Below are 24,726 nucleotides of genomic sequence, written 5' to 3' on the forward strand. Positions count from 1 at the left end.
TACTATGTGTGACCAGTGTGTTTAGTGTACTGTGTGTTTAGTGTACTGTGTGTTTAGTGTACTATGTGTGACCAGTGTGTTTAGTGTACTGTGTGTTTAGTGTACTATGTGTGACCAGTGTGTTTAGTGTACTATGTGTGACCAGTGTGTTTAGTGTACTGTGTGTTTAGTGTACTATGTGTGACCAGTGTGTTTAGTGTACTGTGTGTTTAGTGTACTGTGTGTTTAGTGTACAATGTGTGACCAGTGTGTTTAGTGTACTGTGTGTTTAGTGTACTATGTGTGACCAGTGTGTTTAGCGTACTGTGTGTTTAGTGTACTGTGTGTTTAGTGTACTGTGTGTTTAGTGTACTATGTGTGACCAGTGTGTTTAGTGTACTGTGTGTTTAGTGTACTATGTGTGACCAGTGTGTTTAGTGTACTATGTGTGACCAGTGTGTTTAGTGTACTGTGTGTTTAGTGTACTGTGTGTTTAGTGTACTGTGTGTTTAGTGTACTATGTGTGACCAGTGTGTTTAGTGTACTGTGTGTTTAGTGTACTATGTGTGACCAGTGTGTTTATTGTACTATGTGTGACCAGTGTGTTTAGTGTACTATGTGTGAACAGTGTGTTTAGTGTACTGTGTGTTTAGTGTACTATGTGTGACCAGAGTGTTTAGTGTACTATGTGTGACCAGTGTGTTTAGTGTACTGTGTGTTTAGTGTAGAGTGTGTTTAGTGTACTATGTGTGACCAGTGTGTTTAGTGTACTATGTGTTTAGTGTACAGTGCTTTTAGTGTACTATGAGTGACCAGTGTGTTTAGTGTACTATGTGTTAAGTGTACAGTGTGTTTAGTGTACTATGTGTGACCAGTGTGTTTAGTGTACTGTGTGTTTAGTGTACTGTGTGTTTAGTGTACTATGTGTGACCAGTGTGTTTAGTGTACTGTGTGTTTAGTGTACTATGTGTGACCAGTGTGTTTAGTGTACTATGTGTGACCAGTGTGTTTAGTGTACTGTGTGTTTAGTGTACTGTGTGTTTAGTGTACTGTGTGTTTAGTGTACTATGTGTGACCAGTGTGTTTAGTGTACTGTGTGTTTAGTGTACTATGTGTGACCAGTGTGTTTAGTGTACTATGTGTGACCAGTGTGTTTAGTGTACTATGTGTGACCAGGGTGTTTAGTGTACTATGTGTGACCAGTGTGTTTAGTGTACTATGTGTGAACAGTGTGTTTAGTGTACTATGTGTGACCAGTGTGTTTAGTGTACTATGTGTTTAGTGTACAGTGTGTTTAGTGTACTATGTGTGACCAGTGTGTTTAGTGTACTATGTGTGACCAGTGTGTTTAGTGTACTGTGTGTTTAGTGTACTATGTGTGACCAGAGTGTTTAGTGTACTATGTGTGACCAGTGTGTTTAGTGTACCGTGTGTTTAGTGTACTATGTGTGACCAGTGTGTTTAGTGTACTATGTGTTTAGTGTACAGTGTGTTTAGTGTACTATGTGTGACCAGTGTGTTTAGTGTACTATGTGTGACCAGTGTGTTTAGTGTACTATGTGTTTAGTGTACAGTGCTTTTAGTGTACTATGTGTGACCAGTGTGTTTAGTGTACTGTGTGTTTAGTGTACTATGTGTGACCAGTGTGTTTAGTGTACTATGTGTGACCAGTGTGTTTAGTGTACTGTGTGTTTAGTGTACTGTGTGTTTAGTGTACTATGTGTGACCAGTGTGTTTAGTGTACAATGTGTGACCAGTGTGTTTAGTGTACTACCTGTGACCAGTGTGTTTAGTGTACCACGTGTGACCAGTGTGTTTAGTGTACTATGTGTGACCAGTGTGTTTAGTGTACTATGTGTGACCAGTGTGTTTAGTGTACTATGTGTGACCAGTGTGTTTAGTGTACTGTGTGTTTAGTATACTGTGTGTGACCAGTGTGTTTAGTGTACTATGTGTGACCAGTGTGTTTAGTGTTCTATGTGTGACCAGTGTGTTTAGTGTACTATGTGTGACCAGTGTGTTTAGTGTACTATGTGTGACCAGTGTGTTTAGTGTACTGTGTGTTTAGTGTACTGTGTGTTTAGTGTACTGTGTGTGACCAGTGTGTTTAGTGTACTATGTGTGACCAGTTTGTTTAGTGTACTATTTGTGACCAGTGTGTTTAGTGTACTATGTGTGACCAGTGTTTTTAGTGTACTGTGTGTTTAGTGTACTGTGTGTGACCAGGGTGTTTAGTGTACTATGTGTGACCAGTGTGTTTAGTGTACTATGTGTTAAGTGTACAGTGTGTTTAGTGTACTATGTGTGACCAGTGTGTTTAGTGTACTGTGTGTTTAGTGTACTGTGTGTTTAGTGTACTATGTGTGACCAGTGTGTTTAGTGTACTGTGTGTTTAGTGTACTGTGTGTTTAGTGTACTATGTGTGACCAGTGTGTTTAGTGTACTGTGTGTTTAGTGTACTATGTGTGACCAGTGTGTTTAGTGTACTATGTGTGACCAGTGTGTTTAGTGTACTATGTGTGACCAGTTTGTTTAGTGTACTATTTGTGACCAGTGTGTTTAGTGTACTATGTGTGACCAGTGTGTTTAGTGTACTTTGTGTTTAGTGTACTGTGTGTGACCAGTGTGTTTAGTGTACTGTGTGTTTAGTGTACTGTGTGTTTAGTGTACTGTGTGTGACCAGTGTGTTTAGTGTACTATGTGTGACCAGTTTGTTTAGTGTACTATTTGTGACCAGTGTGTTTAGTGTACTATGTGTGACCAGTGTTTTTAGTGTACTGTGTGTTTAGTGTACTGTGTGTGACCAGAGTGTTTAGTGTACTATGTGTGACCAGTGTGTTTAGTGTACTATGTGTTAAGTGTACAGTGTGTTTAGTGTACTATGTGTGACCAGTGTGTTTAGTGTACTGTGTGTTTAGTGTACTGTGTGTTTAGTGTACTATGTGTGACCAGTGTGTTTAGTGTACTGTGTGTTTAGTGTACTGTGTGTTTAGTGTACTATGTGTGACCAGTGTGTTTAGAGTACTGTGTGTTTAGTGTACTATGTGTGACCAGTGTGTTTAGTGTACTATGTGTGACCAGTGTGTTTAGTGTACTATGTGTGACCAGTTTGTTTAGTGTACTATTTGTGACCAGTGTGTTTAGTGTACTATGTGTGACCAGTGTGTTTAGTGTACTTTGTGTGACCAGTGTGTTTAGTGTACTATGTGTGACCAGTGTTTTTAGTGTACTGTGTGTTTAGTGTACTGTGTGTGACCAGGGTGTTTAGTGTACTATGTGTGACCAGGGTGTTTAGTGTACTATGTGTGACCAGGTTGTTTAGTGTACTATGTGTGACCAGTGTGTTTAGTGTACTATGTGTGACCAGTGTGTTTAGTGTACTGTTTGTTTAGTGTACTTTGTGTGACCAGTGTGTTTAGTGTACTATGTGTGACCAGTGTGTTTAGTGGACTGTGTGTTTAGTGTACTGTGTGTGACCAGTGTGTTTAGTGTACTATGTGTGACCAGTGTGTTTAGTGTTCTATGTGTGACCAGTGTGTTTAGTGTACTATGTGTGACCAGTGTGTTTAGTGTACTATGTGTGACCAGTGTGTTTAGTGTACTGTGTGTTTAGTGTACTGTGTGTTTAGTGTACTGTGTGTGACCAGTGTGTTTAGTGTACTATGTGTGACCAGTTTGTTTAGTGTACTATTTGTGGCCAGTGTGTTTAGTGTACTATGTGTGACCAGTGTTTTTACTGTACTGTGTGTTTAGTGCACTGTGTGTGACCAGGGTGTTTAGTGTACTATGTGTGACCAGTGTGTTTAGTGTACTGTGTGTTTAGTGTACTGTGTGTTTAGTGTACTATGTGTGACCAGTGTGTTTAGTGTACTGTGTGTTTAGTGTACTGTGTGTTTAGTGTACTTTGTGTGACCAGTGTGTTTAGTGTACTATGTGTGACCAGTGTGTTTAGTGTACTGTGTGTTTAGTGTACTATGTGTGACCAGTGTGTTTAGTGTACTGTTTGTTTAGTGTACTTTGTGTGACCAGTGTGTTTAGTGTACTATGTGTGACCAGTGTGTTTAGTGTACTGTGTGTTTAGTGTACTGTGTGTGACCAGTGTGTTTAGTGTACTATGTGTGACCAGTGTGTTTAGTGTTCTATGTGTGACCAGTGTGTTTAGTGTACTATGTGTGACCAGTGTGTTTAGTGTACTATGTGTGACCAGTGTGTTTAGTGTACTGTGTGTTTAGTGTACTGTGTGTTTAGTGTACTGTGTGTGACCAGTGTGTTTAGTGTACTATGTGTGACCAGTTTGTTTAGTGTACTATTTGTGGCCAGTGTGTTTAGTGTACTATGTGTGACCAGTGTTTTTACTGTACTGTGTGTTTAGTGCACTGTGTGTGACCAGGGTGTTTAGTGTACTATGTGTGACCAGTGTGTTTAGTGTACTATGTGTTAAGTGTACAGTGTGTTTAGTGTACTATGTGTGACCAGTGTGTTTAGTGTACTGTGTGTTTAGTGTACTGTGTGTTTAGTGTACTATGTGTGACCAGTGTGTTTAGTGTACTGTGTGTTTAGTGTACTGTGTGTTTTTAGTACTATGTGTGACCAGTGTGTTTAGTGTACTGTGTGTTTAGTGTACTATGTGTGACCAGTGTGTTTAGTGAACTATGTGTGACCAGTGTGTTTAGTGTACTATGTGTGACCAGTTTGTTTAGTGTACTATTTGTGACCAGTGTGTTTAGTGTACTATGTGTGACCAGTGTGTTTAGTGTACTTTGTGTTTAGTGTACTGTGTGTGACCAGTGTGTTTAGTGTACTGTGTGTTTAGTGTACTGTGTGTTTAGTGTACTGTGTGTGACCAGTGTGTTTAGTGTACTATGTGTGACCAGTTTGTTTAGTGTACTATTTGTGACCAGTGTGTTTAGTGTACTATGTGTGACCAGTGTTTTTAGTGTACTGTGCGTTTAGTGTACTGTGTGTGACCAGGGTGTTTAGTGTACTATGTGTGACCAGTGTGTTTAGTGTACTATGTGTTAAGTGTACAGTGTGTTTAGTGTACTATGTGTGACCAGTGTGTTTAGTGTACTGTGTGTTTAGTGTACTGTGTGTTTAGTGTACTATGTGTGACCAGTGTGTTTAGTGTACTGTGTGTTTAGTGTACTGTGTGTTTAGTGTACTGTGTGTTTAGTGTACTATGTGTGACCAGTGTGTTTAGTGTACTGTGTGTTTAGTGTACTATGTGTGACCAGTGTGTTTAGTGTACTATGTGTGACCAGTGTGTTTAGTGTACTATGTGTGACCAGTTTGTTTAGTGTACTATTTGTGACCAGTGTGTTTAGTGTACTATGTGTGACCAGTGTGTTTAGTGTACTTTGTGTGACCAGTGTGTTTAGTGTACTATGTGTGACCAGTGTTTTTAGTGTACTGTGTGTTTAGTGTACTGTGTGTGACCAGGGTGTTTAGTGTACTATGTGTGACCAGGGTGTTTAGTGTACTATGTATGACCAGGTTGTTTAGTGTACTATGTGTGACCAGTGTGTTTAGTGTACTATGTGTGACCAGTGTGTTTAGTGTACTGTTTGTTTAGTGTACTTTGTGTGACCAGTGTGTTTAGTGTACTATGTGTGACCAGTGTGTTTAGTGTACTATGTGTGACCAGTGTGTTTAGTGTACTATGTGTGACCAGTGTGTTTAGAGTACTATGTGTTTCCAGTGTGTTTAGTGTACTATGTGTGACCAGTGTGTTTAGTGTACTACGTGTGACCAGTGTGTTTAGTGTACTATGTGTGACCAGTGTGTTTAGTGTACTACGTGTGACCAGTGTGTTTAGTGTACTATGTGTGACCAGTGTGTTTAGTGTACTATGTGTGACCAGTGTGTTTAGTGTACTTTGTGTGACCAGTGTGTTTAGTGTACTATGTGTGACCAGTGTTTTTAGTGTACTGTGTGTTTAGTGTACTGTGTGTGACCAGTGTGTTTAGTGTACTATGTGTTTCCAGTGTGTTTAGTGTACTATGTGTGACCAGTGTGTTTAGTGTACTACGTGTGACCAGTGTGTTTAGTGTACTATGTGTGACCAGTGTGTTTAGTGTACTATGTGTGACCAGTGTGTTTAGTGTACTGTGTGTTTAGTGTACTGTGTGTGACCAGTGTGTTTAGTGTACTATGTGTGACCAGTGTGTTTAGTGTACTGTGTGTTTAGTGTACTGTGTGTGACCAGTGTGTTTAGTGTACTATGTGTGACCAGTGTGTTTAGTGTACTATGTGTGACCAGTGTGTTTAGTGTACTACGTGTGACCAGTGTGTTTAGTGTACTATGTGTGACCAGTGTGTTTAGTGTACTATGTGTGACCAGTGTGTTTAGTGTACTGTGTGTTTAGTGTACTGTGTGTGACCATTGTGTTTAGTGTACTATGTGTGACCAGTGTGTTTAGTGTTCTATGTGTGACCAGTGTGTTTAGTGTACTATGTGTGACCAGTGTGTTTAGTGTACTGTGTGTTTAGTGTACTGTGTGTTTAGTGTACTGTGTGTGACCAGTGTGTTTAGTGTACTATGTGTGACCAGTGTTTTTAGTGTACTGTGTGTTTAGTGTACTGTGTGTGACCAGGGTGTTTAGTGTACTATGTGTGACCAGTGTGTTTAGTGTACTATGTGTTAAGTGTACAGTGTGTTTAGTGTACTATGTGTGACCAGTGTGTTTAGTGTACTGTGTGTTTAGTGTACTGTGTGTTTAGTGTACTGTGTGTTTAGTGTACTATATGTGACCAGTGTGTTTAGTGTACTGTGTGTTTAGTGTAATTTGTGTGACCAGTGTGTTTAGTGTACTATGTGTGACCAGTGTGTTTAGTGTACTATGTGTGACCAGTTTGTTTAGTGTACTATTTGTGACCAGTGTGTTTAGTGTACTATGTGTGACCAGTGTGTTTAGTGTACTTTGTGTGACCAGTGTGTTTAGTGTACTATGTGTGACCAGTGTTTTTAGTGTACTGTGTGTTTAGTGTACTGTGTGTGACCAGGGTGTTTAGTGTACTATGTGTGACCAGGGTGTTTAGTGTACTATGTGTGACCAGGTTGTTTAGTGTACTATGTGTGACCAGTGTGTTTAGTGTACTATGTGTGACCAGTGTGTTTAGTGTACTGTTTGTTTAGTGTACTGTGTGTGACCAGTGTGTTTAGTGTACTATGTGTGACCAGTGTGTTTAGTGTACTATGTGTGACCAGTGTGTTTAGTGTACTATGTGTGACCAGTGTGTTTAGTGTACTATGTGTTTCCAGTGTGTTTAGTGTACTATGTGTGACCAGTGTGTTTAGTGTACTACGTGTGACCAGTGTGTTTAGTGTACTATGTGTGACCAGTGTGTTTAGTGTACTATGTGTGACCAGTGTGTTTAGTGTACTATGTGTGACCAGTGTGTTTAGTGTACTATGTGTGACCAGTGTGTTTAGTGTACTATTGTGTGACCAGTGTGTTTAGTGTACTATGTGTGACCAGTGTGTTTAGTGTTGTGTGTTTAGTGTACTGTGTGTGACCAGTGTGTTTAGTGTACTATGTGTTTCCAGTGTGTTTAGTGTACTATGTGTGACCAGTGTGTTTAGTGTACTACGTGTGACCAGTGTGTTTAGTGTACTATGTGTGACCAGTGTGTTTAGTGTACTAGTGTACTGTGTGACCAGTGTGTTTAGTGTACTGTGTGTTTTTATGTGTGTGTGACCAGTGTGTTTAGTGTACTAGTGTGACCAGTGTGTTTAGTGTACTATGTGTGACCAGTGTGTTTAGTGTACTGTGTGTGTTTAGTGTACTTATGTGTGACCAGTGTGTTTAGTGTACTATGTGTGACCAGTGTGTTTAGTGTACTATGTGTGACCAGTGTGTTTAGTGTACTATGTGTGACCAGTGTGTTTAGTGTACTATGTGTGACCAGTGTGTTTAGTGTTATGTGTGACCAGTGTGTTTAGTGTACTGTGTGTTTAGTGTACTGTGTGTGACCAGTGTGTTTAGTGTACTATGTGTGACCAGTGTGTTTAGTGTTCTATGTGTGACCAGTGTGTTTAGTGTACTATGTGTGACCAGTGTGTTTAGTGTACTGTGTGTTTAGTGTACCAGTGTGTTTAGTGTACTGTGTGACCAGTGTGTTTAGTGTACTATGTGTGACCAGTGTGTTTAGTGTACTGTGTGTTTAGTGTACTGTGTGTGACCAGTGTGTTTAGTGTACTATGTGTGACCAGTGTGTTTAGTGTACTATGTGTTTAGTGTACCAGTGTGTGTGTTTATGTGTGACTATGTGTTTAGTGTACCAGTGTGTTTAGTGTACTGTGTGTTTAGTGTACTGTGTGTTTAGTGTACTATGTGTGACCAGTGTGTTTAGTGTACTGTGTGTTTAGTGTACTTTGTGTGACCAGTGTGTTTAGTGTACTATGTGTGACCAGTGTGTTTAGTGTACTATGTGTGACCAGTTTGTTTAGTGTACTATTTGTGACCAGTGTGTTTAGTGTACTATGTGTGACCAGTGTGTTTAGTGTACTTTGTGTGACCAGTGTGTTTAGTGTACTATGTGTGACCAGTGTTTTTAGTGTACTGTGTGTTTAGTGTACTGTGTGTGACCAGTGTGTTTAGTGTACTATGTGTGACCAGGGTGTTTAGTGTACTATGTGTGACCAGTTGTTTAGTGTACTTTGTGTGACCAGTGTGTTTAGTGTACTATGTGTGACCAGTGTTTTTAGTGTACTGTGTGTTTAGTGTACTGTGTGTGACCAGTGTGTTTAGTGTACTATGTGTGACCAGTGTGTTTAGTGTACTATGTGTGACCAGTGTGTTTAGTGTACTATGTGTGACCAGTGTGTTTAGTGTACTATGTGTGACCAGTGTGTTTAGTGTACTATGTGTGACCAGTGTGTTTAGTGTACTATGTGTGACCAGTGTGTTTAGTGTACTATGTGTGACCAGTGTGTTTAGTGTACTATGTGTGACCAGTGTGTTTAGTGTACTATGTGTGACCAGTGTGTTTAGTGTACTATGTGTGACCAGTGTGTTTAGTGTACTATGTGTGACCAGTGTGTTTAGTGTACTGTGTGTTTAGTGTACTGTGTGTGACCAGTGTGTTTAGTGTACTATGTGTGACCAGTGTGTTTAGTGTACTATGTGTGACCAGTGTGTTTAGTGTACTATGTGTGACCAGTGTGTTTAGTGTACTATGTGTGACCAGTGTGTTTAGTGTGTGACCAGTGTGTTTAGTGTACTGTGTGTTTAGTGTACTACTGTGTGTGACCAGTGTGTTTAGTGTACTATGTGTGACCAGTGTGTTTAGTGACTGTGTGTTTAGTGTACTATGTGTGACCAGTGTGTTTAGTGTACTATGTGTGACCAGTGTGTTTAGTGTACTATGTGTGACCAGTGTGTTTAGTGTACTATGTGTGACCAGTGTGTTTAGTGTACTATGTGTTTAGACCAGTGTGTTTAGTGTACTATGTGTGACCAGTGTGTTTAGTGTACTGTGTGTTTAGTGTACTGTGTGTGACCAGTGTGTTTGTGTTTAGTGTACTATGTGTGACCAGTGTGTTTAGTGTACTATGTGTGACCAGTGTGTTTAGTGTACTATGTGTGACCAGTGTGTTTAGTGTACTATGTTTAGTGACCAGTGTGTTTAGTGTACTGTGTGTGACCAGTGTGTTTAGTGTACTATGTGTGACCAGTGTGTTTAGTGTACTGTGTGTTTAGTGTACTGTGTGTGACCAGTGTGTTTAGTGTACTATGTGTGACCAGTGTTTAGTTTATGTGTGACCAGTGTGTTTAGTGTACAGTGTGTTTAGTGTACTATGTGTGACCAGTGTGTTTAGTGTACTGTGTGTTTAGTGTACTTTGTGACCAGTGTGTTTAGTGTACCAGTGTGTTTAGTGTACTATGTGTGACCAGTGTGTTTAGTGTACTGTGTGTTTAGTGTACTATGTGTGACCAGTGTGTTTAGTGTACTATGTGTGACCAGTGTGTTTAGTGTACTATGTGTGACCAGTGTGTTTAGTGTACTATGTGTGACCAGTGTGTTTAGTGTACTATGTGTGACCAGTGTGTTTAGTGTACTATGTGTGACCAGTGTGTTTAGTGTACTATGTGTGACCAGTGTGTTTAGTGTACTATGTGTGACCAGTGTGTTTAGTGTACTGTGTGTTTAGTGTACTGTGTGTTTAGTGTGTGACCAGTGTGTTTAGTGTACTATGTGTGACCAGTGTGTTTAGTGTACTATGTGTGACCAGTGTGTTTAGTGTACTATGTGTGACCAGTGTGTTTAGTGTACTATGTGTGACCAGTGTGTTTAGTGTACTATGTGTGACCAGTGTGTTTAGTGTACTGTGTGTTTAGTGTACTGTGTGTGACCAGTGTGTTTAGTGTACTATGTGTGACCAGTGTGTTTAGTGTACTGTGTGTTTAGTGTGTTTATGTGTGACCAGTGTGTTTAGTGTACTATGTGTGACCAGTGTGTTTAGTGTACTATGTGTGACCAGTGTGTTTAGTGTACTATGTGTGACCAGTGTGTTTAGTGTACTATGTGTGACCAGTGTGTTTAGTGTACTATGTGTGACCAGTGTGTTTAGTGTACTGTGTGTTTAGTGTACTGTGTGTGACCAGTGTGTTTAGTGTACTATGTGTGACCAGTGTGTTTAGTGTACTATGTGTGACCAGTGTGTTTAGTGTACTATGTGTGACCAGTGTGTTTAGTGTACTGTGTGTTTAGTGTACTGTGTGTTTAGTGTACTATGTGTGACCAGTGTGTTTAGTGTACTATGTGTGACCAGTGTGTTTAGTGTACTGTGTGTTTAGTGTACTGTGTGTTTAGTGTACTATGTGTGACCAGTGTGTTTAGTGTACTATGTGTTAAGTGTACAGTGTGTTTAGTGTACTATGTGTGACCAGTGTGTTTAGTGTACTGTGTGTTTAGTGTACTGTGTGTTTACCACTGTGTGTTTAGTGTACTATATGTGACCAGTGTGTTTAGTGTACTGTGTGTTTAGTGTAATTTGTGTGACCAGTGTGTTTAGTGTACTATGTGTGACCAGTGTGTTTAGTGTACTATGTGTGACCAGTTTGTTTAGTGTACTATTTGTGACCAGTGTGTTTAGTGTACTATGTGTGACCAGTGTTTTTAGTGTACTGTGTGTTTAGTGTACTGTGTGTGACCAGGGTGTTTAGTGTACTATGTGTGACCAGGGTGTTTAGTGTACTATGTGTGACCAGGTTGTTTAGTGTACTATGTGTGACCAGTGTGTTTAGTGTACTATGTGTGACCAGTGTGTTTAGTGTACTGTTTGTTTAGTGTACTGTGTGTGACCAGTGTGTTTAGTGTACTATGTGTGACCAGTGTGTTTAGTGTACTATGTGTGACCAGTGTGTTTAGTGTACTATGTGTGACCAGTGTGTTTAGAGTACTATGTGTTTCCAGTGTGTTTAGTGTACTATGTGTGACCAGTGTGTTTAGTGTACTACGTGTGACCAGTGTGTTTAGTGTACTATGTGTGACCAGTGTGTTTAGTGTACTATGTGTGACCAGTGTGTTTAGTGTACTATGTGTGACCAGTGTGTTTAGTGTACTTTGTGTGACCAGTGTGTTTAGTGTACTATGTGTGACCAGTGTGTTTAGTGTACTAGGTGTGACCAGTGTGTTTAGTGTACTGTGTGTTTAGTGTACTATGTGTGACCAGTGTGTTTAGTGTACTGTGTGTTTGTAGTGTGTTTACTGTGTGTGACCAGTGTGTTTAGTGTACTATATGTGACCAGTGTGTTTAGTGTACTGTGTGTTTAGTGTAATTTGTGACCAGTGTGTTTAGTGTACTATGTGTGACCAGTGTGTTTAGTGTACTACGTGTGACCAGTGTGTTTAGTGTACTATGTGTGACCAGTGTGTTTAGTGTACTATGTGTGACCAGTGTGTTTAGTGTACTTTGTGTGACCAGTGTGTTTAGTGTACTATGTGTGACCAGTGTTTTTAGTGTACTGTGTGTTTAGTGTACTGTGTGTGACCAGTGTGTTTAGTGTACTATGTGTGACCAGTGTGTTTAGAGTACTATGTGTTTCCAGTGTGTTTAGTGTACTATGTGTGACCAGTGTGTTTAGTGTACTACGTGTGACCATTGTGTTTAGTGTACTATGTGTGACCAGTGTGTTTAGTGTACTGTGTTTTAGTGTACTATGTGTTTAGTGTGTTATGTGTGACCAGTGTGTTTAGTGTACTATGTGTGACCAGTGTGTTTAGTGTACTATGTGTGACCAGTGTGTTTAGTGTACTATGTGTGACCAGTGTGTTTAGTGTACTATGTGTGACCAGTGTGTTTAGTGTACTATGTGTGACCAGTGTGTTTAGTGTACTATGTGTGACCAGTGTGTTTACCAGTGTACTGTGTGTTTAGTGTACTATGTGTGACCAGTGTGTTTAGTGTACTATGTGTGACCAGTGTGTTTAGTACTATGTGTGACCAGTTTTTAGTGTACTATGTGTGACCAGTGTGTTTAGTGTACTATGTGTGACCAGTGTGTTTAGTGTACTATGTGTGACCAGTGTGTTTAGTGTACTGTGTGTTTAGTGTGTTTAGTGTACCAGTGTGTTTAGTGTACTATGTGTGACCAGTGTGTTTAGTGTACTGTGTGTTTAGTGTACTATGTGTGACCAGTGTGTTTAGTGTACTATGTGTGACCAGTGTGTTTAGTGTACTATGTGTGACCAGTGTGTTTAGTGTACTACGTGTGACCAGTGTGTTTAGTGTACTATGTGTGACCAGTGTGTTTAGTGTACTATGTGTGACCAGTGTGTTTAGTGTACTGTGTGTTTAGTGTACTATGTGTGACCAGTGTGTTTAGTGTACTATGTGTGACCAGTGTGTTTAGTGTACTATGTGTGACCAGTGTGTTTAGTGTACTATGTGTGACCAGTGTGTTTAGTGTACTGTGTGTGACCAGTGTGTTTAGTGTACTGTGTGTGACCAGTGTGTTTAGTGTACTGTGTGTGACCAGTGTGTTTAGTGTACTGTGTGTTTAGTGTACTGTGTGTTTAGTGTACTATGTGTGACCAGTGTGTTTAGTGTACTATGTGTGACCAGTGTGTTTAGTGTACTGTGTGTTTAGTGTACTATGTGTGACCAGTTGTGTGTACTAGTGTTTAGTGTACTGTGTGTTTAGTGTACTATGTGTGACCAGTGTGTTTAGTGTACTGTGTGTTTAGTGTAACTTGTGTGACCAGTGTGTTTAGTGTACTATGTGTGACCAGTGTGTTTAGTGTACTATGTGTGACCAGTGTGTTTAGTGTACTATTTGTGACCAGTGTGTTTAGTGTACTATGTGTGACCAGTGTTTTAGTGTACTGTGTGTTTAGTGTACTGTGTGTGACCAGTGTGTTTAGTGTACTATGTGTGACCAGTGTGTTTAGTGTACTATGTGTGACCAGTGTGTTTAGTGTACTATGTGTGACCAGTGTGTTTAGTGTACTATGTGTGACCAGTGTGTTTAGTGTACTGTGTGTTTAGTGTACTATGTGTGACCAGTGTGTTTAGTGTACTATGTGTGACCAGTGTGTTTAGTGTACTATGTGTGACCAGTGTGTTTAGTGTACTATGTGTGACCAGTGTGTTTAGTGTACTGTGTGTGACCAGTGTGTTTAGTGTACTGTGTGTTTAGTGTACTATGTGTGACCAGTGTGTTTAGTGTACTATGTGTGACCAGTGTGTTTAGTGTACTATGTGTGACCAGTGTGTTTAGTGTACTATGTGTGACCAGTGTGTTTAGTGTACTATGTGTGACCAGTGTGTTTAGTGTACTGTGTGTTTAGTGTACTAGTGTGACCAGTGTGTTTAGTGTACTATGTGTGACCAGTGTGTTTAGTGTACTATGTGTGACCAGTGTGTTTAGTGTACTTGTGTGACCAGTGTGTTTAGTGTTACTATGTGTGACCAGTGTGTTTAGTGTACCAGTGTGTTTAGTGTACTATGTGTGACCAGTGTGTTTAGTGTACTGTGTGTTTAGTGTACTATGTGTGACCAGTGTGTTTAGTGTACTATGTGTGACCAGTGTGTTTAGTGTACTATGTGTGACCAGTGTGTTTAGTGTACTGTGTGTTTTTAGTGTACTATGTGTGACCAGTGTGTTTAGTGTACTATGTGTGACCAGTGTGTTTAGTGTACTGTGTGTTTATGTACTATGTGACCAGTGTGTTTAGTGTACTGTGTGTTTAGTGTACTATGTGTGACCAGTGTGTGTGTTTAGTGTACTATGTGTGACCAGTGTGTTTAGTGTACTGTGTGTTTAGTGTACTATGTGTGACCAGTGTGTTTAGTGTACTGTGTGTTTTTAGTGTACTATGTGTGACCAGTGTGTTTAGTGTACTATGTGTGACCAGTGTGTTTAGTGTACTATGTGTGTGTGACCAGTGTGTTTAGTGTGTTTAGTGTGTTTAGTGTACTATGTGTGACCAGTGTGTTTAGTGTACTATGTGTGACCAGTGTGTTTAGTGTACTGTGTGTGACCAGTGTGTTTAGTGTGTGTGACCAGTGTGTTTAGTGTACTATGTGTGACCAGTGTGTTTAGTGTACTGTGTGTTTAGTGTACTATGTGTGACCAGTGTGTTTAGTGTACTATGTGTGACCAGTGTGTTTAGTGTACTATGTGTGACCAGTGTGTTTAGTGTACTATGTGTGACCAGTGTGTTTAGTGTGTTTAGTGTACTGTGTGTTTTTAGTGTACTATGTGTGTTTTTAGTGTACTATGTGTGACCAGTGTGTTATGTGTGACCAGTGTGTTTAGTGTGACCAGTGTGTTTAGTGTACTATGTGTGACCAGTGTGTTTAGTGTACTATGTGTGACCAGTGTGTTTAGTGTACTATGTGTGACCAGTGTGTTTAGTGTACTATGTGTGACCAGTGTGTTTAGTGTACTATGTGTGACCAGTGTGTTTAGTGTACTGTGTGTTTAGTGTACTGTGTGTGACCAGGTGTTTAGTGTACTATGTGTGACCAGTGTGTTTAGTGTACTATGTGTGACCAGGTTGTTTAGTGTACTATGTGTGACCAGTGTGTTTAGTGTACTATGTGTGACCAGTGTGTTTAGTGTACTATGTGTGACCAGTGTGTTTAGTGTACTGTGTGTTTAGTGTACTATGTGTGACCAGTGTGTTTAGTGTACTATGTGTGACCAGTGTGTTTAGTGTACTATGTGTTTAGTGACTATGTGTGTTTTAGTGTACTATGTGTGACCAGTGTGTTTAGTGTACCAGTGTGTTTAGTGTCCAGTGTGTTTAGTGTACTATGTGTGACCAGTGTGTTTAGTGTACTACGTGTGACCAGTGTGTTTAGTGTACTACGTGTGACCAGTGTGTTTAGTGTACTATGTGTGACCAGTGTGTTTAGTGTACTATGTGTGACCAGTGTGTTTAGTGTACTTTGTGTGACCAGTGTGTTTAGTGTACTATGTGTGACCAGTGTGTTTAGTGTACTAGGTGTGACCAGTGTGTTTAGTGTACTGTGTGTTTAGTGTACTATGTGTGACCAGTGTGTTTAGTGTACTGTGTGTTTAGTGTACTGTGTGTTTAGTGTACTGTGTTTAGTGTACTATATGTGACCAGTGTGTTTAGTGTACTGTGTGTTTAGTGTAATTTGTGTGACCAGTGTGTTTAATGTACTATGTGTGACCAGTGTGTTTAGTGTACTATGTGTGACCAGTTTGTTTAGTGTACTATTTGTGACCAGTGTGTTTAGTGTACTATGTGTGACCAGTGTGTTTACTGTACTATGTGTGACCAGTGTTTTAGTGTACTATGTGTGACCAGTGTTTTTGTAGTGTACTGTGTGTTTAGTGTACTATGTGTGACCAGTGTGTGTTTGTGTTTAGTGTACTATGTGTGACCAGTGTGTTTAGTGTACTATGTGTGACCAGTGTGTTTAGTGTACTATGTGTGACCAGTGTGTTTAGTGTACTATGTGTGACCAGTGTGTTTAGTGTACTATGTGTGACCAGTGTGTTTAGTGTACTATGTGTTTAGTGTGTTTAGTGTACCAGTGTGTTTAGTGTACTGTGTGACCAGTGTGTTTAGTGTACTATGTGTGACCAGTGTGTTTAGTGTACTATGTGTGACCAGTGTGTTTAGTGTGACCAGTGTGTTTAGTGTACCAGTGTGTTTAGTGTACTATGTGTGACCAGTGTGTTTAGTGTACTATGTGTGACCAGTGTGTTTAGTGTACTATGTGTGTGACCAGTGTGTTTAGTGTACTATGTGTGACCAGTGTGTTTAGTGTACTGTGTGTTTAGTGTACTATGTGTGACCAGTGTGTTTAGTGTACTATGTGTGACCAGTGTGTTTAGTGTACTGTGTGTTTAGTGTAGTGTGTTTTAGTGTACTATGTGTGACCAGTGTGTTTAGTGTACTGTGTGACCAGTGTGTTTGTGTTTATGTGTGACCAGTGTGTTTAGTGTACTATGTGTGACCAGTGTGTTTAGTGTACTGTGTGTTTAGTGTACTATGTGTGACCAGTGTGTTTAGTGTACTATGTGTGACCAGTGTGTTTAGTGTACTATGTGTGACCAGTGTGTTTAGTGTGACTAGTGTGTTTACCAGTGTGTTTAGTGTACTATGTGTGACCAGTGTGTTTAGTGTACTGTGTGTTTAGTGTACTATGTGTGACCAGTGTGTTTAGTGTACTATGTGTGACCAGTGTGTTTAGTGTACTATGTGTGACCAGTGTGTTTAGTGTACTGTGTGTTTAGTGTACTATGTGTGACCAGTGTGTTTAGTGTACTGTGTGTTTAGTGTACTATGTGTGACCAGTGTGTTTAGTGTACTATGTGTGACCAGTGTGTTTAGTGTACTATGTGTGACCAGTGTGTTTAGTGTACTGTGTGTTTAGTGTACTATGTGTGACCAGTGTGTTTAGTGTACTATGTGTGACCAGTGTGTTTAGTGTACTATGTGTGACCAGTGTGTTTAGTGTACTGTGTGTTTAGTGTACTATGTGTGACCAGTGTGTTTAGTGTACTATGTGTGACCAGTGTGTTTAGTGTACTGTGTGTTTAGTGTACTATGTGTGACCAGTGTGTTTAGTGTACTGTGTGTTTAGTGTACTATGTGTGACCAGTGTGTTTAGTGTACTATGTGTGACCAGTGTGTTTAGTGTACTATGTGTGACCAGTGTGTTTAGTGTACTGTGTGTTTAGTGTACTATGTGTGACCAGTGTGTTTAGTGTACTGTGTGTTTAGTGTACTATGTGTGACCAGTGTGTTTAGTGTACTATGTGTGACCAGTGTGTTTAGTGTACTGTGTGTTTAGTGTACTATGTGTGACCAGTGTGTTTAGTGTACTATGTGTGACCAGTGTGTTTAGTGTACTGTGTGTTTAGTGTACTATGTGTGACCAGTGTGTTTAGTTTAGTGTACTATGTGTGACCAGTGTGTTTAGTGTACTATGTGTGACCAGTGTTTTAGTGTACTGTGTGACCAGTGTGTTTAGTGTACTATGTGTGACCAGTGTGTTTAGTGTACTGTGACCAGTGTTTTAGTGTACTATGTGTGACCAGTGTGTTTAGTGTACTATGTGTGACCAGTTGTTTAGTGTACTATGTGTGACCAGTGTGTTTAGACCAGTGTGTTTAGTGTGTGACCAGTGTGTTTAGTGTACTATGTGTGACCAGTGTGTTTAGTGTACTATGTGTGACCAGTGTGTTTAGTGTACTATGTGTGACCAGTGTGTTTAGTGTACTGTGTGTTTAGTGTACTATGTGTGACCAGTGTGTTTAGTGTACTATGTGTGACCAGTGTGTTTAGTGTACTATGTGTGACCAGTGTGTTTAGTGTACTGTGTGTTTAGTGTACTATGTGTGACCAGTGTGTTTAGTGTACTATGTGTGACCAGTGTGTTTAGTGTACTATGTGTGACCAGTGTGTTTAGTGTACTGTGTGTTTAGTGTACTATGTGTGACCAGTGTGTTTAGTGTACTGTGTGTGACCAGTGTGTTTAGTGTACTATGTGTGACCAGTGTGTTTAGTGTACTAGTGTGTGTGACCAGTGTGTTTAGTGTACTGTGACCAGTGTGTTTATTGTACTATGTACTATGTGTGACCAGTGTGTTTAGTGTACTGTGTGTTTAGTGTACTATGTGTGACCAGTGTGTTTAGTGTACTATGTGTGACCAGTGTGTTTAGTGTACTGTGTGTTTAGTGTACTATGTGTGACCAGTGTGTTTAGTGTACTGTGTGTTTAGTGTACTATGTGTGACCAGTGTGTTTAGTGTACTGTGTGTTTAGTGTACTATGTGTGACCAGTGTGTTTAGTGTACTGTGTGTTTAGTGTACTATGTGTGACCAGTGTGTTTAGTGTACTGTGTGTTTAGTGTACTATGTGTGACCAGTGTGTTTAGTGTACTATGTGTGACCAGTGTGTTTAGTGTACTGTGTGTTTAGTGTACTATGTGTGACCAGTGTGTTTAGTGTACTGTGTGTTTAGTGTACTATGTGTGACCAGTGTGTTTAGTGTACTATGTGTGACCAGTGTGTTTAGTGTACTGTGTGTTTAGTGTACTATGTGTGACCAGTGTGTTTAGTGTACTGTGTGTTTAGTGTACTATGTGTGACCAGTGTGTTTAGTGTACTGTGTGTTTAGTGTACTATGTGTGACCAGTGTGTTTAGTGTACTATGTGTGACCAGTGTGTTTAGTGTACTATGTGTGACCAGTGTGTTTAGTGTACTATGTGTGACCAGTGTGTTTAGTGTACTGTGTGTTTAGTGTACTATGTGTGACCAGTGTGTTTAGTGTACTAGGTGTGACCAGTGTGTTTAGTGTACCAGTGTGTTTAGTGTTATGTGTGACCATGTGACCAGTGTGTTTAGTGTACTGTGTGTGACCAGTGTGTTTAGTGTACTATGTGTGACCAGTGTGTTTAGTGTACTGTGTGTTTAGTGTACTGTGTGTTTAGTGTACTATGTGTGACCAGTGTGTTTAGTGTACTATGTGTGACCAGTGTGTTTAGTGTACTATGTGTGACCAGTGTTTAGTGTTTGTGTGTTTAGGTGTGTACCAGTGTGTTTAGTGTACTATGTGTGACCAGTGTGTTTAGTGTACTGTGTGTTTAGTGTACTGTGTGTGTGACCAGTGTGTTTAGTGTACTATGTGTGACCAGTGTGTTTAGTGTACTATGTGTGACCAGTGTGTTTAGTGTACTATGTGTGACCAGTGTGTTTAGTGTGTGTTTGACTATGTGTGACCAGTGTGTGACCAGTGTGTTTAGTGTACTATGTGTGACCAGTGTGTTTAGTGTACTGTGTGTTTAGTGTACTATGTGTGACCAGTGTGTTTAGTGTACTGTGTGTTTAGTGTACTATGTGTGACCAGTGTGTTTAGTGTACTATGTGTGACCAGTGTGTTTAGTGTACTATGTGTGACCAGTGTGTTTAGTGTACTATGTGTGACCAGTGTGTTTAGTGTACTGTGTGTGACCAGTGTGTTTAGTGTACTGTGTGTTTAGTGTACTATGTGTGACCAGTGTGTTTAGTGTACTATGTGTGACCAGTGTGTTTAGTGTACTATGTGTGACCAGTGTGTTTAGTGTACTATGTGTGACCAGTGTGTTTAGTGTACTAGTGACCAGTGTTTTAGTGTACTGTATGTGACCAGTGTGTTTAGTGTACTATGTGTGACCAGTGTGTTTAGTGTACTGTGTGTTTAGTGTACTGTTTTAGTGTACTATGTGTGACCAGTGTGTTTAGTGTACTATGTGTGACCAGTGTGTTTAGTGTACTGTGTGACCAGTTGTTTAGTGTACTATGTGTGACCAGTGTGTTTAGTGTACTATGTGTTTAGTGTGTTTGTGACTGTGTGTTTAGTGTGACTATGTGTGACCAGTGTGTTTAGTGTACTGTGTGACCAGTGTGTTTAGTGTACTATGTGTGACCAGTGTGTTTAGTGTACTATGTGTGACCAGTGTGTTTAGTGTACTATGTGTGACCAGTGTGTTTAGTGTACTATGTGTGACCAGTGTGTTTAGTGTACTGTGTGTTTAGTGTACTATGTGTGACCAGTGTGTTTTAGTGTACTATGTGTGACCAGTGTGTTTAGTGTACTATGTGTGACCAGTGTGTTTAGTGTACTGTGTGTTTATGTGTGACCAGTGTGTTTAGCGTGTATGTGTGTTTGTTTGTGTACTATGTGTGACCAGTGTGTTTAGTGTACTATGTGTGACCAGTGTGTTTAGTGTGACCAGTGTGTTTAGTTTGTGTGTTTAGTGTACTATGTGTGACCAGTGTGTTTAGTGTACTATGTGTGACCAGTGTGTTTAGTGTACTGTGTGTTTAGTGTACTATGTGTGACCAGTGTGTTTAGTGTACTGTGTGTGTGTTTAGTGTACTATGTGTGACCAGTGTGTTTAGTGTACTATGTGTGACCAGTGTGTTTAGTGTACTGTGTGTTTAGTGTACTATGTGTGACCAGTGTGTTTAGTGTGACTGTGTGTTTAGTGTACTATGTGTGACCAGTGTGTTTAGTGTACTGTGTGTTTAGTGTACTATGTGTGACCAGTGTGTTTAGTGTACTGTGTGACCAGTGTACTTATGTGTGACCAGTGTGTTTAGTGTACTATGTGTGACCAGTGTGTTTAGTGTACTGTGTGACCAGTGTGTTTATGTGTGACCAGTGTGTTTAGTGTACTATGTGTGACCAGTGTGTTTAGTGTACTGTGTGTTGTGTTTAGTGTACTATGTGTGACCAGTGTGTTTAGTGTACTGTGTGTTTAGTGTACTATGTGTGACCAGTGTGTTTAGTGTACTATGTGTGACCAGTGTGTTTAGTGTACTGTGTGTTTAGTGTACTATGTGTGACCAGTGTGTTTAGTGTACTATGTGTGACCAGTGTGTTTAGTGTACTGTGTGTGACCAGTGTGTTTAGTGTACTGTGTGTTTAGTGTACTATGTGTGACCAGTGTGTTTAGTGTACTGTGTGTTTTAGTGTACTATGTGTGACCAGTGTGTTTAGTTTGTGTTTTTAGACTAGTGTGACCAGTACTGTGTGTTTAGTGTACTATGTGTGACCAGTGTGTTTAGTGTACTATTTAGTGTGTTTAGTGTGACCAGTGTGTTTAGTGTACTATGTGTGACCAGTGTGTTTAGTGTACTGTGTGTTTAGTGTACTATATGTGTGACCAGTGTGTTTAGTGTACTATGTGTGACCAGTGTGTTTAGTGTACTGTGTGTTTAGTGTACTATGTGTGACCAGTGTGTTTAGTGTACTGTGTGTTTAGTGTACTATGTGTGACCAGTGTGTTTAGTGTGACCAGTGTGTGTTTAGTGTGTTTACTATGTGTGACCAGTGTGTTTAGTGTACTATGTGTGACCAGTGTGTTTAGTGTACTAGTGTGACTGTGTGTTTAGTGTACTATGTGTGACCAGTGTGTTTAGTGTACTGTGTGTTTACCAGTGTGTTTACTATGTGTGACCAGTGTGTTTAGTGTACTATGTGTGACCAGTGTGTTTAGTGTACTGTGTGTTTAGTGTACTATGTGTGACCAGTGTTTTAGTGTACTGTGACCAGTGTGTTTAGTGTACTGTGTGTTTAGACTATGTGTGACCAGTGTTTAGTGTACTGTGTGTTTAGTGTACTATGTGTGACCAGTGTGTTTAGTGTACTGTGTGTTTAGTGTACTGTGTGTTTAGTGTACTATGTGTGACCAGTGTGTTTAGTGTACTATGTGTGACCAGTGTGTTTAGTGTACTGTGTGTTTAGTGTACTATGTGTGACCAGTGTGTTTAGTGTACTGTGTGTTTAGTGTACTATGTGTGACCAGTGTGTTTAGTGTACTGTGTGTTTAGTGTACTATGTGTGACCAGTGTGTTTAGTGTACTATGTGTGACCAGTGTGTTTAGTGTACTATGTGTGACCAGTGTGTTTAGTGTACTGTGTGTGACCAGTGTGTTTAGTGTACTGTGTGTGACCAGTGTGTTTAGTGTACTGTGTGTTTAGTGTACTATGTGTGACCAGTGTGTTTTGTACTGTGTGTACTGTGTGTTTAGTGTACTATGTGTGACCAGTGTGTTTAGTGTACTGTGTGTTTAGTGTATGTGACCAGTGTGTTTAGTGTACTATGTGTGACCAGTGTGTTTAGTGTTATGTGTGACCAGTGTGTTTAGTGTACTATGTGTGACCAGTGTGTTTAGTGTACTGTGTGTTTAGTGTACTATGTGTGACCAGTGTGTTTAGTGTACTGTGTGTGACCAGTGTGTTAGTGTACTAGTGTGTTTAGTGTACCAGTGTGTTTAGTGTACTATGTGTGACCAGTGTGTTTAGTGTACTGTGTGTTTAGTGTACTATGTGTGACCAGTGTGTTTTGTAGTGTGTTTAGTGTACTATGTGTGACCAGTGTGTTTAGTGTACTATGTGTGACCAGTGTGTTTATGTGTGACTAGTGTGTTTGTGTACCACCAGTGTGTTTAGTGTACTATGTGTGACCAGTGTGTTTTAGTGTACTATGTGTGACCAGTGTGTTTAGTGTACTGTGTGTGACCAGTGTGTTTAGTGTACTATGTGTGACCAGTGTGTTTAGTGTACTGTGTGTGACCAGTGTGTTTAGTGTACTGTGTGTTTAGTGTACTATGTGTGACCAGTGTGTTTAGTGTACTATGTGTGACCAGTGTGTTTAGTGTACTATGTGTGACCAGTGTGTTTAGTGTACTGTGTGTTTAGTGACTATGTGTGACAGTGTGTTTAGTGTACTATGTGTGACCAGTGTGTTTAGTGTACTATGTGTGACCAGTGTGTTTAGTGTACTGTGTGTGACCAGTGTGTTTTTAGTGTACTGTGTGTGACCAGTGTGTTTAGTGTACTGTGTGTTTAGTGTACTGTGTGTTTAGTGTACTGTGTGTTTAGTGTACTATGTGTGACCAGTGTGTTTAGTGTACTATGTGTGACCAGTGTGTTTATGTGTGACCAGTGTTTAGTTTGTGTGTTTAGTACTATGTGTGACCAGTGTGTTTGTGTTTAGTGTACTGTGTGTTTAGTGTACTATGTGTGACCAGTGTGTTTAGTGTGTGTTTACTATGTGTGACCAGTGTGTTTAGTGTACTGTGTGTTTAGTGTACTATGTGTGACCAGTGTGTTTAGTGTACTGTGTGTGTTTAGTGTACTATGTGTGACCAGTGTGTTTAGTGTACTGTGTGTTTAGTGTACTATGTGTGACCAGTGTGTTTAGTGTACTATGTGTGACCAGTGTGTTTAGTGTACTATGTGTGACCAGTGTTTTAGTGTAGTGTACTGTGTGTGACCAGTGTGTTTAGTGTGACCAGTGTGTTTAGTGTACTGTGTGTTTAGTGTACTATGTGTGACCAGTGTGTTTAGTGTACTGTGTGTGACCAGTGTGTTTACTATGTGTGTTTACTGTGTGTTTAGTGTACTGTGTGTTTAGTGTACTATGTGTGACCAGTGTGTTTAGTGTACTGTGTGTGACCAGTGTGTTTAGTGTACTGTGTGTTTAGTGTACTGTGTGTGACCAGTGTGTTTAGTGTACTATGTGTTTAGTGTACTATATGTGTGACCAGTGTGTTTAGTGTACTATGTGTGACCAGTGTGTTTTGTACTATGTGTGACTGTGTGTTTAGTGTACTATGTGACCAGTGTGTTTAGTGTACTGTGTGTTTAGTGTACTATGTGTGACCAGTGTGTTTAGTGTACTGTGTGTTTAGACCAGTGTGTTTAGTGTACTGTGTGTTTAGTGTACTATGTGTGACCAGTGTGTTTAGTGTACTATGTGTGACCAGTGTGTTTAGTGTACTATGTGTGACCAGTGTGTTTAGTGTACTGTGTGTTTAGTGTACTATGTGTGACCAGTGTGTTTAGTGTACTGTGTGTTTAGTGTACCCAGTGTGTTTAGTGTACTATGTGTGACCAGTGTGTTTGGTGTACTTTGTTTTAGTGTACTATGTGTGACCAGTGTGTTTAGTGTACTGTGTGTTTAGTGTACTATGTGTGACCAGTGTGTTTAGTGTACTGTGTGTTTACTATGTGTGACCAGTGTGTTTAGTTTAGTGTACTATGTGTGACCAGTGTGTTTAGTGTACTATGTGTGACCAGTGTGTTTAGTGTACTGTGTGTTTAGTGTACTATGTGTGACCAGTGTGTTTAGTGTACTGTGTGTTTAGTGTACTATGACCAGTGTGTTTAGTGTACTGTGTGTTTAGTGTACTATGTGACCAGTGTGTTTAGTGTTGTGTGTTTAGTGTACTATGTGTGACCAGTGTGTTTAGTGTACTGTGTGTTTAGTGTACTATGTGTGACCAGTGTGTTTAGTGTACTATGTGTGACCAGTGTGTTTAGTGTACTGTGTGTTTAGTGTACTATGTGTGACCAGTGTGTTTAGTGTACTGTGTGTTTAGTGTGTGACCAGTGTGTTTAGTGTACTGTGTGTTTTAGTGTACTGTGTGTTTAGTGTACTATGTGTGACCAGTGTGTTTAGTGTACTGTGTGTTTAGTGTACTATGTGTGACCAGTGTGTTTAGTGTACTGTGTCTTTAGTGTGTGTGACCAGTGTGTTTAGTGTACTATGTGTGACCAGTGTGTTTAGTGTGACCAGTGTGTTTACTATGTGTGACCAGTGTGTTTAGTGTACTAGTGTGACTGTGTGTTTAGTGTACTGTGTGTGACCAGTGTGTTTAGTGTACTACCAGTGTGTTTAGTGTACCAGTGTGTTTAGTGTACTATGTGTGACCAGTGTGTTTAGTGTACTGTGTGTTTAGGGTGTGTTTAGTGTACTATGTGT

At 40.1% G+C, this 24,726-nt stretch overlaps 1 pseudogene; it reads right to left on the reverse strand.

The window, feature by feature from the left end:
* Positions 1–24,726, reverse strand: part of LOC127929944 (excitatory amino acid transporter 2-like) — a 48,720-nt pseudogene that overhangs the window by 8,756 nt on the left and 15,238 nt on the right.

The sequence above is a fragment of the Oncorhynchus keta genome, chromosome 5 (genome assembly GCF_023373465.1).
Source record: "Oncorhynchus keta strain PuntledgeMale-10-30-2019 chromosome 5, Oket_V2, whole genome shotgun sequence".
In the NCBI taxonomy this organism is placed as follows: domain Eukaryota; kingdom Metazoa; phylum Chordata; class Actinopteri; order Salmoniformes; family Salmonidae; genus Oncorhynchus; species Oncorhynchus keta.